Below are 16,964 nucleotides of genomic sequence, written 5' to 3' on the forward strand. Positions count from 1 at the left end.
TGTTGAAACATTTTCAACTGCAGGTCCATTTTATAAGATTCTATACAAATTTCCAAATATCATACTACCCAAAATTTCAGCTCACTCTCTGTGTACAGAGTCCATCTACTTAGTAATCACTTTTTACATTAATGATCTTCCTGTTTGGCTTTACTCCAGAAGTGATTTCTTCTAAATTTTGCAGCCTGCCTATTGAAACTTTCTGAGTTCTGACAAGACCATGAAGTAGGGGCAAGCTATGACAGAAAGCAAAAGATAAAGCGTAGGTGGAACTGTTCAAGAGCACAACTCAAGTACAGAAATGCATCAGTGTCACTTCACTGAAAAACCATTTTCCTATTCACCTATTACCTCCCAGAAGAAGCTAAAAAGATAGCCAGAAAATAAGGCTAAATAGTGCCTCTTTCATCCCAAAAGAACAGGATTTCATTGCTGGTTTTTTTATTACCCTATACATTCTGTCCCAGTGGACAAACCCCTGATGAATTCTGCACAAGGTAGTGTGGTGTCATGATTCTTATTAATGCCAAAAACACTGACTAAATGTGTAGTGTAGAAACTTAGAAGTAAACAAACAAAGTAGTAATTAAAAGCTTTTGAAGGTTTCTGCATAATCTAAAAAATACAGCCATATTGTTAAAGACAGACAATTCAAAACACCTCAGTCATTTACATGGAAACTATTACATGACCATTGTTTCAGGAAATTTTTTCAATCTACCTACGTTCCCACAAATATGATCTGGATAAGAAGGAATTTTTTTTAAATTCCCTCAAGCTTCATAAGCCTAAAGCAAGCCTAAGTTCTCCACATTAGAGGAGAACAACTTTTAACTTCTCACAGTAAAAAAACACCTTATTAACAGAAAAATTGCCTTGAAACAGCTGCCCAGAGTCCACATTCATGAGCTTCTGTAGTTTTGGAGGGGTTCTGTTTGTGGTGGGTTTTGTTTGGTTGGCTCAACAAAAATTTGAAAAAAAATCATACGTCAACCAAGCCATTCTTTTAAGACAATGCACACATAAGAAGAGTATGGTCTACATGCAGCTTACAAGGGGGAGGAAGAAAGTTATTTACACAGATTTCATTTTTGAGAGCAACATAAAAACAACAGCAACAAAACAAACAGGAAAAACAAAAGAAACAACCCCAAAGAGCAGAAATGTGGAACTTGTATGGCAAAATTTCTTTCAAATAGAATATGAGCATGTTCTCCTGAGAATATGAGCATGTTCTCCATGCCCCTGTGCACCTCAGCTCAGTTTCCAAGAATGCCTTTGACAGTATAAGTAAAAAGCATATGGATTACACAGCAAGGAGGGACCTCCAGTTTATTCTAAATAAAATTAAATCCACAAAATTGAATACAGTTTTGTGCTAATGGCAGGATTAGGGCAAAGCCACAGAGATTTAAATCAGATGCCTCTGAATTGTTTTCTCCTCCTTAAAAACACTGCTTCTTCTAGATTCCTGGAGCAGGCAAAAATCACTATTTGGGACTTGGCTAGTTCTGCTAGAAGCAGATCAGTGAGACCTGCTAAGTCAAAAAAATCTTGAAGACTCTTAGACATTTCTATTTCCTACTTTTTCAAATATCTGAAGATTTGCAATTCTTGGATCCCCAGGAAAAAAATCTCATTTAGGTAAGATATAGCTAAGCTCAGAAAATATGCTGTTGATAATACCTTTCACTCCCACTAATTTCCACCTCAGAGATTTTGTATGTTGAGGCTCAAAAGCATAGCCTCAGCTGTTATCCAGGGCTTCCACAATGCCATGCTCAGCTAGCTTATTCATAGCTCGGAAAAAAGGCTTTACAGAGCTTTACTACAAGCTATTCAAGAGCAAGCAGTTAGTGAAAATGTAAACAGAAGCATGCAATGTAATAACTACCATCAAAATAAAATAAGTGCTACTTTAAATTAAAAAGGTCATCCTCCTACACAGAGAGGATTATCAATTCATTACTTTTCTCCTTACTCCATCAACACTGAAGCAGCAATGTCACCTCCGTGGCTTTTTATTGTTGCTTTACACAGAAAGAAAACAAAGAAAAGGTATTTTTCAGGTATTTGTACTATTTTTCAAATAATACACATTCAAGTTAAACCTCTGCACAAGCTTTAATGAATCTTATCAGAAGTCATGAAAGACTGTGAAATCCCTTTATAATAAGCTCCAGGCATCATGCAGAAGTTGTTTAATTTCATGTTCTGTATTTACTGAAAAGACAAAGCTAATATTATTAGTATGCTGGTTGAAGTCACAAACTCTGCAGCTGAGCTGCCCAACTATTTCACCACTCTCTCAATGACTTCTGATCCAGGTTATATATGCAGCAACAACATCAGCAACTTATTATCCAACTTAGAACCAAACCCAGAAGCTGAGAGCTCCTGGCAGATTTTCTGGTGTGCCTTCAAACGCCCCACACAGCACAGCAGAAGCAGAGCAGTCACAAACCACAGCTGGCAGGCAGGTCACCAGGACAGCAGGTAACTTCTCTGTTTCACTGAACAGGCTTCCCACCAGAAATCAGAGCTGCAGCAGTTCTTTTGGGGTGCCCCACCAGAGACAGCAACTCATGTGGACACAGTTATGGGGACCACACAACTTCATGCACGCTACTTCACTGCTATTCCAATTTTAAAGATCTAGAAAGGGCTGTCAAATAAATGGACTTCATACAGATTTCAAAAGCAGGAAGAAGATCTTAAAAATATAAAACTAATCAGTAACTGTTGTAAAAGGTGCTTTATTGAAAATTGTAGTTTTTCAGCTCTGACTCAAAACCCTCTTTGTTGGAAAAGCTAAGGGCTAAGGGAAGAAGAAACAAAATGTACAACCTCTTAGACTGCTCAATACTTGCAAGCAAAATACATCCGAGGAATTTACTAATTCAGTGACATGCCATACAGTGATTTCCACAATTCTGAGTAGCACTGAACCCATAACACCAGTTTCATACAACTGCAGTCACACCATGTGCAATCAAAACTTCAGCACTTACTCAACGGCAAAGCCTTGAAGCCTGATTATTGCCTTTTGGTATGCTGCAAGTTGTGGTCGTGCAACAGGCAGCTCTGCATGCTTTGTATGCTGAAGGTGTTACAGTGATGAGTAACACAGAAAATTAAAGTCAGGATGATTACAGCAATAGTCTACAGAAATCATGTTAGTAATTCTTGTACTACTAACAAACATTTCTACAATGTCAGATTTAAAGAGCTTAGGAATAAAGATTTTGAGAGAAGCGACAATAAGTATCCTCAGGGTTACAGTGGCACTGCTTGAACCTCCTACGGGGAAGAAAAAAGAAATGTTCTGAAATAGCTCAAGGCATATTGCAACCAAAATATCTACTTCACCTTTTCATAAAAACATCTGCATACAAACACACACCACCTTCTTTCAATAGGTAGCTGTGGCAGTCAAAGATAGTTCAGCTAGAAATTACATTCTCCCTGGAAAGAAAATCTAACAATCAGGAGGTAAAAGAGTTTTTGTTAAATTATATTAACTCCCAAATCCCATAAAGAATTTTCCCAACCTATTCCCTAGCAGTGTTTTGCTAATTCATCACTACTAATAGACTTTCTCACAATATTTACAATTATTTTTTCCAACACTTTTAACTCTGAAACATCCATCTCTGTTTTACCACTTTCAAAAAAATTAACTAACCCTCTTCCCGTGTTGGCCATTATTTCACTGACGGAGTTTGCCCAATTTTTACTATTTTTGTCTAAACTCTTTTTTACCCAGCATTTGATTGCACTGCCTCTGCCTCTCACTGTGAATCCATCTGGTCCTTACACAAAAAAGCTGATTTTTCTACAGGTTTTACTTCCCCTGTATTTTTTAAAGGAGGAAAGGCAAGTGGCACAAATTGTGGTAGTAATGTGTGAAATTATATCAAAGATAGATCCATTTCTACAGGGGACCCTTGCTAAAAACATTTCAATCAGCTGCAGAGGAATATAAAAAATTGCTACAAATCATAACCATATGCAATTACACTACAATCACCTCATCTTCCTTTGTAAGATCAAACATATAAGGTACATTCCCAAACTGTACTGTACATTATTCAAACTTGAAATATCACCCTAAAAAAGTTGACAAATGAAAAAGTCATGGAATGCTGCTACAAGGACAAAACTAAAGGTTAAAATAATTTATCATATCATCAAATTGTTGTTCTCATGGAAAAAAAACCAACATCAGAATACTACATCTAGTGACAAACAAAAGAAGAAAATAAAAGCTGCTTATATCAGTTTCAAGGATAAATTCATCCTGGATTGTAAAAAGCAAAACTATGTGAAAATCCCTCTGAAAGAGATTGGTCAAACTGAGGATTGCTCCCTACAGTATTGTTGAAGCTCTTGTGCTACTGAGTATTCACTTCTCTGAAAATGTATCTTCTCTCACTCTCTGGGAGATTATTTCATAGTCTGGTAGACATCAGTGTAGAGATGATTTTTTCCAATGCTTAGCTCTTTCTCTGTCTCATATCATTCACAGTTAAATCCTCCTCACCACACATACCTTAAATTCAGACTGTTTCTACCAGGGTTTTTTATGGTTACAAGGTAAGATTATTCCTCTTTATTAACAAAAAGGAGATAACATTCTGCTCCTCCCAAATTATTACACATCATTCCTGCCCTTGTGTTATTTGTACAGGACAGGCAACCTAAACTGTAAAATGCACAAAACTTAGGCAGAGTTCAAAGGTTTTTAAGTGCATTTAAAGCAAAGAGCTTCAACAGCAAGACACGCTTCATTACTAGAAACTTGCTATCAAGATTCTCTTAAATCAGTTACTTTAAATTACTTCAAATTACTCTTAAATCAGTTATTGCACTCCTCATTCTCTCTCTTCAACAGGTAAAAAAAAATTTGCAGAGTGAAACCTTTTCCTCACAAGGGACATTAAAAACCTTGAACTTTTGTCATGCCTCAAATGTAAAGAATTGAAGGGAAAACAAACAAACAAACAAACAAGCCAAATTTTTTTAATTTAGAAACAAAATGCCATTTTCACAGGGTAGACTACCCAATTTCTGCTCAAAATTACTGTAGTTCTTTCTTTGACAGGGTAAGGTTTACCAGGTAAAATGGAGAAAGAATCCAGGAATGCATTTGTTCCTAATAAATTGAATAAACCAGCCAAACCCTCACCTCAAACCAGCCAAACCCTCACCCCAAAGCAGAGTAGAATCACAGCAGCAACAACAGCAGAACTTCATTTGCGCATCAGACACTACACAAGTGTCATGCACTTGATATGCAGACAAGAACAAGAGAAATTGCCCACGCCAGGCACAATGAGGTCTTCTGTTCCTCTAATTCACTAAGCACCTTAATCAGCAAGGCAGAAGAAAACCAAACACCATCTTATTCATGTACAGAGAAATAGCATCCCAACAATATATTTAGTATTAATCAAAAGAGGTAAAACTGAAAAAATTTCTTATTTTGATCACAAGTTCACAAGGCCACAGAAAAAGGAAAGACTTTCCCTGAGCCTGATATATCAGGGCTATGCAGAATAGTCACCACCCACTCCCAAGTCTTTAGTATTACATAACAAAGATTTATTTAGATGCTCCAGGCCAGTGGCTCCAAACTGCGGACTGCCGAGCTGTTTCCATGTTCAGAATGGTCAAGCATCTGTCAATTTTTAAGCTCTAACATACTGCCACTAACCCTGTCTATGACTGCCCAATAATTTTCAATAGATAAAGGTGGTGTTTTTTTCTGAAAAATATGTTTTTAGATTAAATGCAATTCTCTCCCCAAACCTCCAACACAGGTTCACCATATCCTTTGCAAAGGCTTTTTTTCTAACCTTGATCCCTTGCATTTAAAAAATCCATCCAGATATTACATCATTGTTTTTTCTTGGTAAATACACCACATGCACTGTGAAGCCATGAACAGGGCTACATTTAGAGCCAGAAGAATTAAGTTCCTCAGGACAAAGAAGAACAAATAGAAAACATTACAACGTTACTTACAAACCAGATACAGATGGGAGAGAAGAGAAAAAGAAGAATTACTAAATCTTCACCACAAGCAATTCAAAGGCATGTCAAATACAAAGTACCAACAGCGAAACTATACACATAAACAAAACACACCAGATGCAAAATACAGTGTGTACATGAGATTATGTTCGACTTGTCACAAGTGCCATGGAAATGGAGCTGAATGGTGACAATGCTACACCTTAGAAAGAGGAATTCAATTTTTACACTCTACACTTAGGAACACGAAAAATGCAATTATAACTATCATAGAAGAAGGCTTCCTCTGAGGTACCCGAGTCTGAGACTGAAGAATCTGTGATCATAAAGATAATACTGGAAACAAAAAAAGAAGGCACTGCTATCACCCTGAGTCCCCAGGTTAAAATTTCCAACAATACCACTGCCATCTCATAAAATGTGTATCAAAACTGATGTAGTTTCACTCCATGTTTGTTTCCGACACTTAAATGCCTCCTTGCAACCAAAAGTGCCAAAAATCTCATCAGTTCCCAGAGTCAGTGCTCACTTGGTAGGCTATAACCATCAGCAAGAGCAGACTTGGGAAATTCAAAAACCACTGCCTGTGGGGAAAGCCTATCACAGCTGATGAGCAACAGAACAAAAGCCTAGACTTCTAATGCTTTAATCTCTCCTCAGCAGAAAATAACTTCCAGATTCACACACCTGAAGCTTAGTATGTTGATCTGTATATCTTTTCTTTAGGCAGTACTGAAGCCAGAAGATTTGCTCTTTGGATAATGAAAGCATGTCAGAGACCTTTTGGGAGATTCCTTCCTCTTCGTTAAAAGAAGTTCGTATTTCATGAATGTTGCTTTAAAACAGCTGTGGTCATTGGTTCAAGTGATTTCAAAAGATTAATTTAACAAACAAGTGTGCAAGAATAAACAGATTTTAGAAATTATAGCAGTCTGAATATGTAATTCAGGCACAACAGCAGGTGCTTTTTACATTGTATGCTAAGTCCTTGTTACATATTTGGCATTGCCTTGGTTACAGCAAGTAACAACGCACCAACAGGCTGTGTCATCAAAACACACCAGATGGATGCTCTGCTTACACAAATCTCTTCCCTTCCCTACTCCTCTCCTCCAGATAGGATGTAACTTTTAAGAGCAGGGACAGGCATCAACACGGAAAACCTATGTTGATAATCACTTCCCTGCCAAAGTGTAATTACTGTACCAAAAACTTTAGTCAAAAATAATGCTAAAATTTGGACTTGACCATGAAAGCCACAATGCCTGCAAGGCTTCAGGAACTTTGACCAGGTGAACATGAACTACACGCAACTGAAAGTCTCAGTCAAGTCTCTTTTTTTTCTCCTAAATAATCTGCTTCTGTTGCCAACCTCAAGCTCCCTGGACACTGCCAGAAAAGGTGACTGATATTTACTGCACTTTGAACATCCCAATTTGTCTTCCTAGAGAAAAAAAAAGAAAAAAAAAAAAAAAAAAAAAAAAAAACCAAAAAAAAAAAAAAACACCTAAACTCCTCTGTTTCCCACATCTTCCCCACTATGAACTCACATATCCTACTGACTGATGTCCAAGCAGACCAGACAAAAGAACAGGGCAAGGCCTCTTCCTCATCAGATGGCACCAGTGAAAAACAGGTGGGTTTTCCACGAGGCTGCAGAACAGACTGCTACTTCACACTGAGCAACTTCGCTCTGCAATCGCAGCCCTCCTTCCTAAAACCCATCAGTATGAGAGGCTGTTCAAACTAAGTGCAAATAATTACAGGTAACTTCACAGCACAATACCTCATATTTCAAAGATGTGATGGCTTTGTACTGGCAACAGTGTCTTCCCATCTGAGCATGAATGGGCACAGGTAGTGGATGAAGACCAGTGAAACCTACCCAGAGGAGTGAGTTCTATCTGGACTGCACACACTGCTCCATATCTCACTACATCTGAAAAGTTAACACAGATAAGGAGGCCACCAAGTTTTGTACACTACTACACCATAGCAATTGTATGAGATATTGCAAAAACCCATGAAGCCACGGGATTCTTGTTATACACTGGAGGGAGGGAGTCTTCAAAAGGCAGAGTAAATAAAGTGACTACGGATTTGCACATGACTGGAGATTAGTCTTTAAGGGGGGAGGTGTGTGCCTGATTTTTTTATATAGTAAGCATAATAACACAGACAGAGAATATTATAAAAACAGAAGAACTGTGTACTATCCTTCTGTCTTTACAGTTCATATGATTACTAAACTTTCAGATTGATTTTGGAATTGTTTTAACTGACTGAAAAAAATACGATCCTCTTCCTTTCATCACAAGAAACTCTGAATTAGTCAGATCCTGTGACTATCTCATCCTGTGAATCCCTTCCTGGTAATTTCACCCTCTGGTTTTCAGGTGTAAAATACCTATAAAAGTATATGAAACCCTTAGTGTTTCAAATGGCCAATGGCCCTAAAATTACTGTTTTACACACTGCTATTTGAAAATAGAAGGTACTTGGGCAAGCAGCTAAAAACCTTTCTTTTACATACAAATGAAGTTCTGCTTCTTTATGTAAAAAAAGAACACTTACCTTACTGTTGTTCATGCTATTCTGCCATCCAGATCATACCTGATGTACGTATATGAACTTGCACTACAATGCCTGTGGATGCCACTGCTCACAAGATCATAACACAGACTTTAATACTGAAGATCAAAATTGAGCTGTGACCTGTCCAGGCTTCAACAGTTACATACTGGAAGGAAAAAGTAAAAAAGTATTTGAACCTCTGGTCGTTATCTTCATGGATAAAGTGGCTGAAGAAAAGGTATCTTCAATACAACATGAATTTACACACCAGAAATGTGACATATAAAAATTGTCTTTGCTCCATGCACAAAAATGTTGTTCATTACACCTTTAATTCCTAGAGAATCACCAAAAGTCAATCCATTTTGAAGCAAGGACCTTTCTACTTTTCTGAAAATCTACTGTATGAATGTTAACTGTATACAACCCACAACTGTGCTTTTAATATTTAGTTTTCTCACAACTGTATTTCCATGCTGACATTCAGCTCAAACTCCTTCTATTTGCTATCAGGAGGCAATTTATCCTGAGGAGGGGTCTGATAGTGAATCTTCTTCTTTAGGAAACGCGAAATGCCATTGTCCTTGGTCAATGATAGCTAAAAACAGGACACCAGTGACACAGGCAACTGTCATACCCAGAGCAATGAAAGACATCAGCTGATACTCCATGTCACCTGAATAACCAATTTAACCCAAAGAGTCACCCAATACATTACTGAGAATACTTTATATCTAGAAAAGCAATTACACAGGCACATACATCCTAAGCAATATACTCTTCTCTTTCCAGCTTACTTATTTGGCCTTCTTTGAGGCAAAAATTTTGTTTAGGAGGCTGGGTTATCTTGACTTCAAATCCAGAAATAACCAGAAAGTCTGTAGCTAATGAGAAATACTAGCTCTTTTTTTTTAATAGTGTAGTTCAATTTTAGTCCAAAATATGTTTGAAGTATTGTTGAGCAAAGCACTAAGTCTGTGTTACTCTTAAAATATAAATGTTTCATGTAGTTTTTAAATTTGCATTCAAAAGCAGCTTAACCTAAGCTGAAATAAAGACATTCAGTCTTTACAGTTTACCAAGGTAAAGAAATAAAAAGATATGTAAGGATGTGTTAAGACCACACTCAACTTCAACTGCAACTAGAATCAGTGTGGGCCAAAGGGTGCCACACTGAAAATACAACACATTAGAATTGCCTGACTTGGACATGACTTCAAACTAGGGCTAAGCAGTCAGACTAACCATCATGAAGCTGCAGTTAAAAGTCTAAAGCCTGGATGCTGAAGCTAATGGAGAGTCAATATTATGAAGTACAGTGCTGCCCCCTTGGGCTAATGCCCATCTTCCCACCAAGAAGGCATCAAGCCCAAACATCTTCCATCCTCCCATGCACCTTGCAGCTTGGTCCTACAGAAGGAAGATTTTGAGGACTTTGGGATTTTTTCATTATTACGAAATAAAATTAAGATGCCAAAATCTGAACGATGCTGTGGCAATCTCATAAGTGGATTACATTAATCATTTATTAACAAGGAATGATAATTGTTAAGCAAGAGCAGAACCCTGAGTTCATCCTTATTTATCACTCTGAGACAAAAGGTATAACAGCTGTGAATATTAGAAATACACACCAAGTTTGGGGAAAGGTTATGTAAGATGTCCACTAAAAATGCAATGGAATTACAAGCTAAAGGCTGGTTTTGCACTGATTCCCATTTAATAGAAATTTCTGTCAGCTCACCACAGCCTTCTTAGTGGGAGAGATTTTCTCATTACCTTAATTGTGATTCCATTGCACATACATACTAGGAATGCTGTTTAATAAATCTTCCATTTCTTAAAAACAGTGCTCTAATTGTGAAACCACTGCAAAATAAATTCACCAAGAACATAATTTTCTAAATTCCTGGACAATAATTTCCTCCATCCTGACTATCTTAAAAATTCATCTGAAAAAAAAATAAATATCAAGTCATTGAATTGGCCAATACAGCACATGCACCTGTATTTCAGTGCTTTCCTAAGGGGAATGGCAGTGGTAAGAAGTACTTAAAAACCAGCACCCAACAGGGGGAGATCACCATTACCCTCACATAGTACTTGCCGTTCACCCCAACACTCCCATTGCCCCAGATGCCAGCAGCAAAGTAAGCAACTTTCTGCAGGGCGGCTTGTTTGGCAGAGGATGAGGAGGGCAGGCTGGAGGAAGGTCTCTGTTCAGCAGTCAATATCCCATGCCACCAGGACTCCAGCAAAACCTGCTGCATGAGCTGGTACTGGACACCCATGAGAGGCATAGCACTCCATATGCAGAGCTTCCTTCCCTGATTAAGCCAAGAGTTACAAACATGGCATGTGCAGCCTTTGTCTCAGTCACTTGATTTGAGCACAGCTTAGATCAGATGGCATCCAGGGATCCTTTCCAATTCAAATTACTCTGTGATCATAAAAAAGGTGGTGTGAGAAAGCTGTTAAGGAAAGAGAAGGGAAAAAACCTCAGCTCCATACACACAACATACAGAAACATATTGATCTCCTCTTCCAACAGTGGAGGCAGTACCCACCCTCCTAACATTTACCTGGGACAGAAATACACAAAAAACCTACTAGTTTTGCCTGGTTTTTGGATTTGAAGTGACAGTTAAAGCATTCTGCTGAAGTTAGCCTGGCAAAAACCTGCAGCAAGAGCTTTTACCCTGTGCTTATTCACCTGACTTTGGTGAGAGCTTTTTTAGTCTCAGCTCTTCTTTTAAAAATGTTTTTCCCAATTTAATTTTATTTACTCTGAAGAGTTACATTTGAGACTTCCAAAGCACCAAGATTTCAAACATGATCAAAGTCCTATCAGAACAGACACTACACAAATACATGGTAACACTAAGACTGTTGGTATGAACTGCAACTTGCATATCAGAATAAACAAATAAAATTTTAAAAATCCACAAATAAAACTTAAGCATATATTAGGAAAACCAAGTCACAGTCATGCATGTTTAATATCTTCCATTATGTTCTTTTTTCTTCCTCCTTCTGTTTTAAAAAAACTTTCCTTTTACCCAAACCATAAGTTCTCGTCCACCCAATGTTTGAGAAAGCATGTTTATTAAAAAAAAACTCAAATCAGAATGAATACCACAAGAAGAATGATCAGAAAGCTATTGTCTTATGTACAGAAGTGAAAATTCTTGCAGAGAAATAAAAATATTTAATCAAATCAATATAAACCACCAAACCAATAAATACTAGATACTGAACGAACACCTTAACCACATAAATACAGAAAGGCATTTCTCACCCTGACATGCATCCCCAAAATGGAAAAAATAAAGCAAAAGTGAGTCAGTGTAGGGTAGTCACTCAAATGACCTTTGCCAAAATGGGCAAGTTTTGTAGCCTCCGTGGCTCTGCTGTTCTCTTGTTTTTCTGATCTGTGTTCAACTTTTAAGTTCAGAGTTTGAAAATTAAATTCAGCAGCATGTTTCTGATATACAAAAAAGGTTCAGAAGAGTTTAACTAGTTGAAAAAAGAAACTACCAGTAAAAGGATTCAGCCTAAATTCCAGATGCGTTGCTCAGCTGTGACAAACTCTCAGACTTTTAATGAAGTCTCTCACTCCCTACAATTACATTTTTCTCGGATGGGTGAAAAGGCAGTCATCTTAAGGAAAGCAGCATTTATGGAATGCTCATCAGAAAGAAAAGACGCAATAATTCTTAATTGCTGGCTTGGGAAGAACATCTGATGGACCAAACAGCCAAGAACAGGCTGGAAAACACAAAGGGAAGGTATATGGCTAAAAAAGTACTATTTAAACATTCTGAATTTTTGGTTTTAATTGGAGAACATCAAAGGACATCTCCTCCTTTTGCTAAGTGATAGGAAAAACAGAGAATCCCAGTGTGGTTCACCTCATGCAGACTAGATATTGTTTAAAATACTTCTAATACATTTATTTCAGCTTCCTCAATGATGTTCAAAACCCCACGGCTTACCCACAGACAGTGACTTACACAGGCTCATGGGTGATGGAAATTTCTCCCAGTACATGTTTTTAATTAGACAGAAATCACCACAGGAGACACGACAGACCAGGTGAGATGCCACCTGCCTAGCAGCATCTCCGTAGAAACAGAACTCCCTAGAAACAGAACTGCACTTTCATTCTTCCTCTCACGTCAGCACGGATGGTTTCTAGCAGAAGAGGTTTACTGTGGAAACACACAGTTCTTATGGTTCTGGAGTATCTTGAGCTAAGTCCTCTGCCATCCACAGCTGTCATGTATCCATTGTACTGCTTTTGTATTTATTCCTTCAGAATTAGGACAGACATTATCATCACGTGCCTGCATATGTGAAAGCAGCAAATAAAGATGTTTCCCTAGGCCCCTTCAGTAAAGCAACAAAGATGCAGATTTTTGGCAGAACATTGATGCACGCAGTGGAAACAGATAAATACCATCATACTGCTCTTAGTAGCTGACTTACCAAATCAATCATTATTGTGAAGAAAAAACAATCAATTTGTTCCTTAGAAACCTTTAACCCCTAAGCAATATGTATTATTGGCAATCTATTGGAAATAAATAAGCAGAGGGTTGTTTGATAGAACTTTCATTAAGAAGGAATCTTCACCTTCTAGGAAACCAGAAAAACACATTAAAAATGCATTTATCAAGGCTTCACACAAACCTATGGTAATAAGATCTTGTTCAAAGTTAAGATTTAATTAATCAAGCTGCACTGCCTATGGACAACATGTATTAAACTATCTGAAGCACCTCTAATATTTTTTAATAATCTTTTTTTAGATCTTAAGAAAAACGGTCTGATTATTTAAATTCAAAATCTCATGTAAATCCAGAGCAGCTATGATCAATAACAGACAATTCATGTACAAAGAGAAAAAATGCTGAATTTTAAGTATCTAGGCCATGAGATACAAGTGAAAAGTTTTAGCTCTCAGCTTGATTTCTCCTGCATTTTGTCTACTTGAAGACTGTGAACTTTATAATATAACCCTTTTTTTGGTTTTTTTTTTTAGCATGTTCATTAGTTTTGGTTACTAATCCTGAATTCACATATATGTAGCACCATGGTGTTTATTTTCCCAGCCACCTTTTCTGGACTTGTGATTAGTTTTTCCTGCTTTTGCTTGCTATAAATATTACTACACACTGACACAATCAAGCCAAACAACAAAACCACTGCAAATGACTAGCCACACTGGCCTGTTAAAAATACAAAACAAGCAGCTGAACTGGAGATTCCATTTTGTTTCACCCTCATGACTTTTCTGCTGGCTGTAGTGCTGATAAGCACTGCTTATAAAAAGAAATATTATCTACATTTCAAAAATGCACAGAGTCCTCATATTGAAGGCTTTTTAAATTTAAGAACATAAGCATTGCATATGACTGTGCCTTAAAATGGTATCGAAGAAGTCAGAAGCCAGCTCCTGGCCCAATTAAAATCCATTCAAATCTCATATGCAAAGCGTTCAGGATTCTCGTTTGTAGTCCCATTTAGATAGATGACACAAACTTTAGCCTCAAAATTAGTACTCGCTTTATGCAAAGTGTTATGGATTACTTACATTACCACAAAGCAAACAAAGTCTTCAGATTTATAAGATCCCCAAAATAATAAGGGCATGGTGGACTAAAAGATTCTCCCCTTTGGCATCCACAATGCCACCACATCTCATATAACAATATCTCTTCTAAAGCATTAGCTCCTATGTTTTAAATACATGAAGGCAATTTTATTAAATAAAACAACAACAACAAAAAAAGAAAACAAACAAAAACAAAAAAAGAACCAGAATGACCAGAATGCAATGCACTCCCTTCCCAGAAGATATGAAATTGCAAACTTGTCATAAACAAAGGACTGAGAATTAAACTGACAACTCAAGAAAACTGCGAAAGGGATTTCATATTAAGTAACCAAACAGGGTTACACTAAAAAGATTTGGCATGTCTCCCTCTTAACACACCAAAACTATCTTTTCCATCTACCTAGATCTACCAAATCACCTTCCCAGCATTCTTACATTTTTTAGCTGAAGAGCTAATCTGTAAATACTTCTGATAGCCTTTCAATAGGCTGGCCTTCCACCTGTTAAAAGACAGCATAGTAACCAGAAAGTTTGCTGTGTTAAGGGAAGATAATGCACTAATGTAAAATAGAAGTATCATTTTAAGCTACAACTAGAAATGTCCAAAACTCAGAGCAATGATTCACAGTACCCAGCCAACCTTGAACCACCATTACTTTGTAGAAATCAGTTTGGCCTAAAAGCTCATTGATATATCAAACTCAGACCACATTTTCCAAGGAAGGCAAGCTGTCTTTCACTAAGGTTTACATTTCACTCATTAAACATCCAAAACACTCATCTAAGGCGCACTACAACACTAAATGTTCTGCTTTTTCAGAGTTTCCTGTGGTCACCCATTATTATTCACCCAACACTTAATTTTTCTGTACAAACACACACAAATGCACAAAATTCAACAGCAACTGTTCTCCTTCCCTCCTGAACAGCACTTCTGGGCAGTCTATCCTGCTCCTTTCTCCCACAGCATTAGAGACAAACACAAACACGCACCTCACTTTTGATCTGGCAGCACACAGGGAATGAACACATTCTATGTCACCACCACCTTTTGGGAAGAATAGACATCACGTGCTTGCTCCTGATATGGGCTGCAAAGGAAGGTGCAGGTGGTCCAGATTTAACAGCAATGCAGCAGAACCCGGAATATTATGACTGGAATATTGGCAAGTTATTTGGGACCCCATGGGCCACAGCTGCAGAGCAGACACAAAACTGCAGCCATCTGGGTGTATTCTTATCAGCTGGTGTAACATGACGCATGCCAAAGACAAGAAAAACGCTACACGGCTGATCTGCCCTACACCCACATTAGCTCACTCTTAATGTATGCAGAGTCAGGCAAAGATCGCTGCCTTCTAAGTACGAAAACAGCCAGATCTGCAATGCACTCTCTAAACGAAACTGCAATTCCACAGCCCAAAAAATCTACAACAGGACAAAGCAAAAAGATGTAGTTTTCCATCCTAGACCCACAGCCCCATCTCTCTTAAAGAGATTTATGATGGCAGTAAAACAAGTCTTCGTAGACTGCTCCTATTGACTCTGATTTTTACAGAAAGCAGATGTAATGCATACGGCAGCACCGACCACGACTGTGATTCGGGCATTTACTGTTATCAAACTGCTTCTCCGGGAAAAAAAAAAAAAAAAAGAAAAAATCAAGACGCCTTTTCCTGAAACCAGAAGGTGATGCTAGCAGATTTCACCTTCCCCCAGCCCAGGGGTGGAGAGCACGCTCCACGGGGAGGACGGAGAGATCCAGGCCCCTTTGGGTTCCCTGCTGCAAACCGGGACGCGGCCGCAGACCCCGGCAGCATCTCCCGAGGAAGGGGCGCCGAGTCCGTCCTGCTGCGACGGCGACCATTCGACCGCCGGCTGCGAAATCCCCACATGGCCCCCACCCCCTCCCCCGCCCCCCTCCCATTTCTCCTTTCCACCACAGAAAAGGTGCGCGTGGGAAAAAAACACCTAAAAATTTAAAAAACAGCAAACCAGCGCACTGGGGTATGCACGGCTCCACACAACATTATCCTACACACATCCCATCCCCACCAAATAAAATAATGGAATAAATAAACGGAGGGAAAGCACGCAACGCCTCGCCGCAGGCCGGGATGGAGGCGGTCATGGCCGCGTTGGCGCCGCTCCCCGCAGCCCGGGGCAGGTGCAGAGCTGCCCCGCTGGCTCGGAGATGCGCGCACGCCCACCCAGCCAGACAGAGGCCGCCGCAGCGCCCGCGCCCCGCTGCGGGCAGGAGCCACCGAGCGGGACAGGGCCGGCATCCCGCGCCGGGCACCCGCACCGCGGGCCCGCTGCCTCCCCGACACCGCGGCGGGGGCGCGGCCGGACCCCCTCCCGCTCCCGGCCGCGACTCCTCCGCACCTGGTGCGGGTCCGCGCCGCCTCCTCAGCAGGCAGGGCGGCTCCGGCGGGGGCGGCGATGCAGCGCAGGGCGGAAAGCCCAGCAGCCGGCCGCTCCTCCCGCAGCCACCATCTTCCTCCTCCTCCTCCTGCCGCCGCCAGCACCGCCCGGGCTGGCCCCTCCTGCCGCACCGCCCTCACGCGTCAGCGTGCCCGCCCGCTCTCTCCCTCCCTGCCTCCCGCTGCCCCCCGGCGGGAGCGGGGCCCGACGGGCGTGGGCGGTGCCGCACCGCGGGCCCGGCCGGCTTGGAGGGGTCTGCGCGGCTTGGCTGCTCCCAGCGCGGCTCCGGCCTCTCGCCGGTCACGGGCCC

General features: G+C 39.8%; 1 protein-coding gene across 2 annotated transcripts in view; it reads right to left on the minus strand.

Moving 5' to 3' along the window:
• APBA1 (amyloid beta precursor protein binding family A member 1) overlaps window positions 1–16,736 on the minus strand; it is an 86,062-nt gene extending 69,326 nt beyond the window's left edge. For both annotated transcript variants that reach the window (XM_041458448.1, XM_041458447.1), the window contains exon 1: window positions 16,616–16,736. The gene's annotated coding sequence lies outside the window, so the exon portion shown is untranslated. The remainder of the gene's footprint in view (window positions 1–16,615) is intronic.
• Between the last annotated feature and the right edge of the window lie 228 nt (window positions 16,737–16,964).

Source organism: Pyrgilauda ruficollis, unplaced genomic scaffold (assembly GCF_017590135.1).
Source record: "Pyrgilauda ruficollis isolate IOZ18807 unplaced genomic scaffold, ASM1759013v1 scaffold128, whole genome shotgun sequence".
NCBI classification, from domain to species: Eukaryota; Metazoa; Chordata; class Aves; order Passeriformes; family Passeridae; genus Pyrgilauda; species Pyrgilauda ruficollis.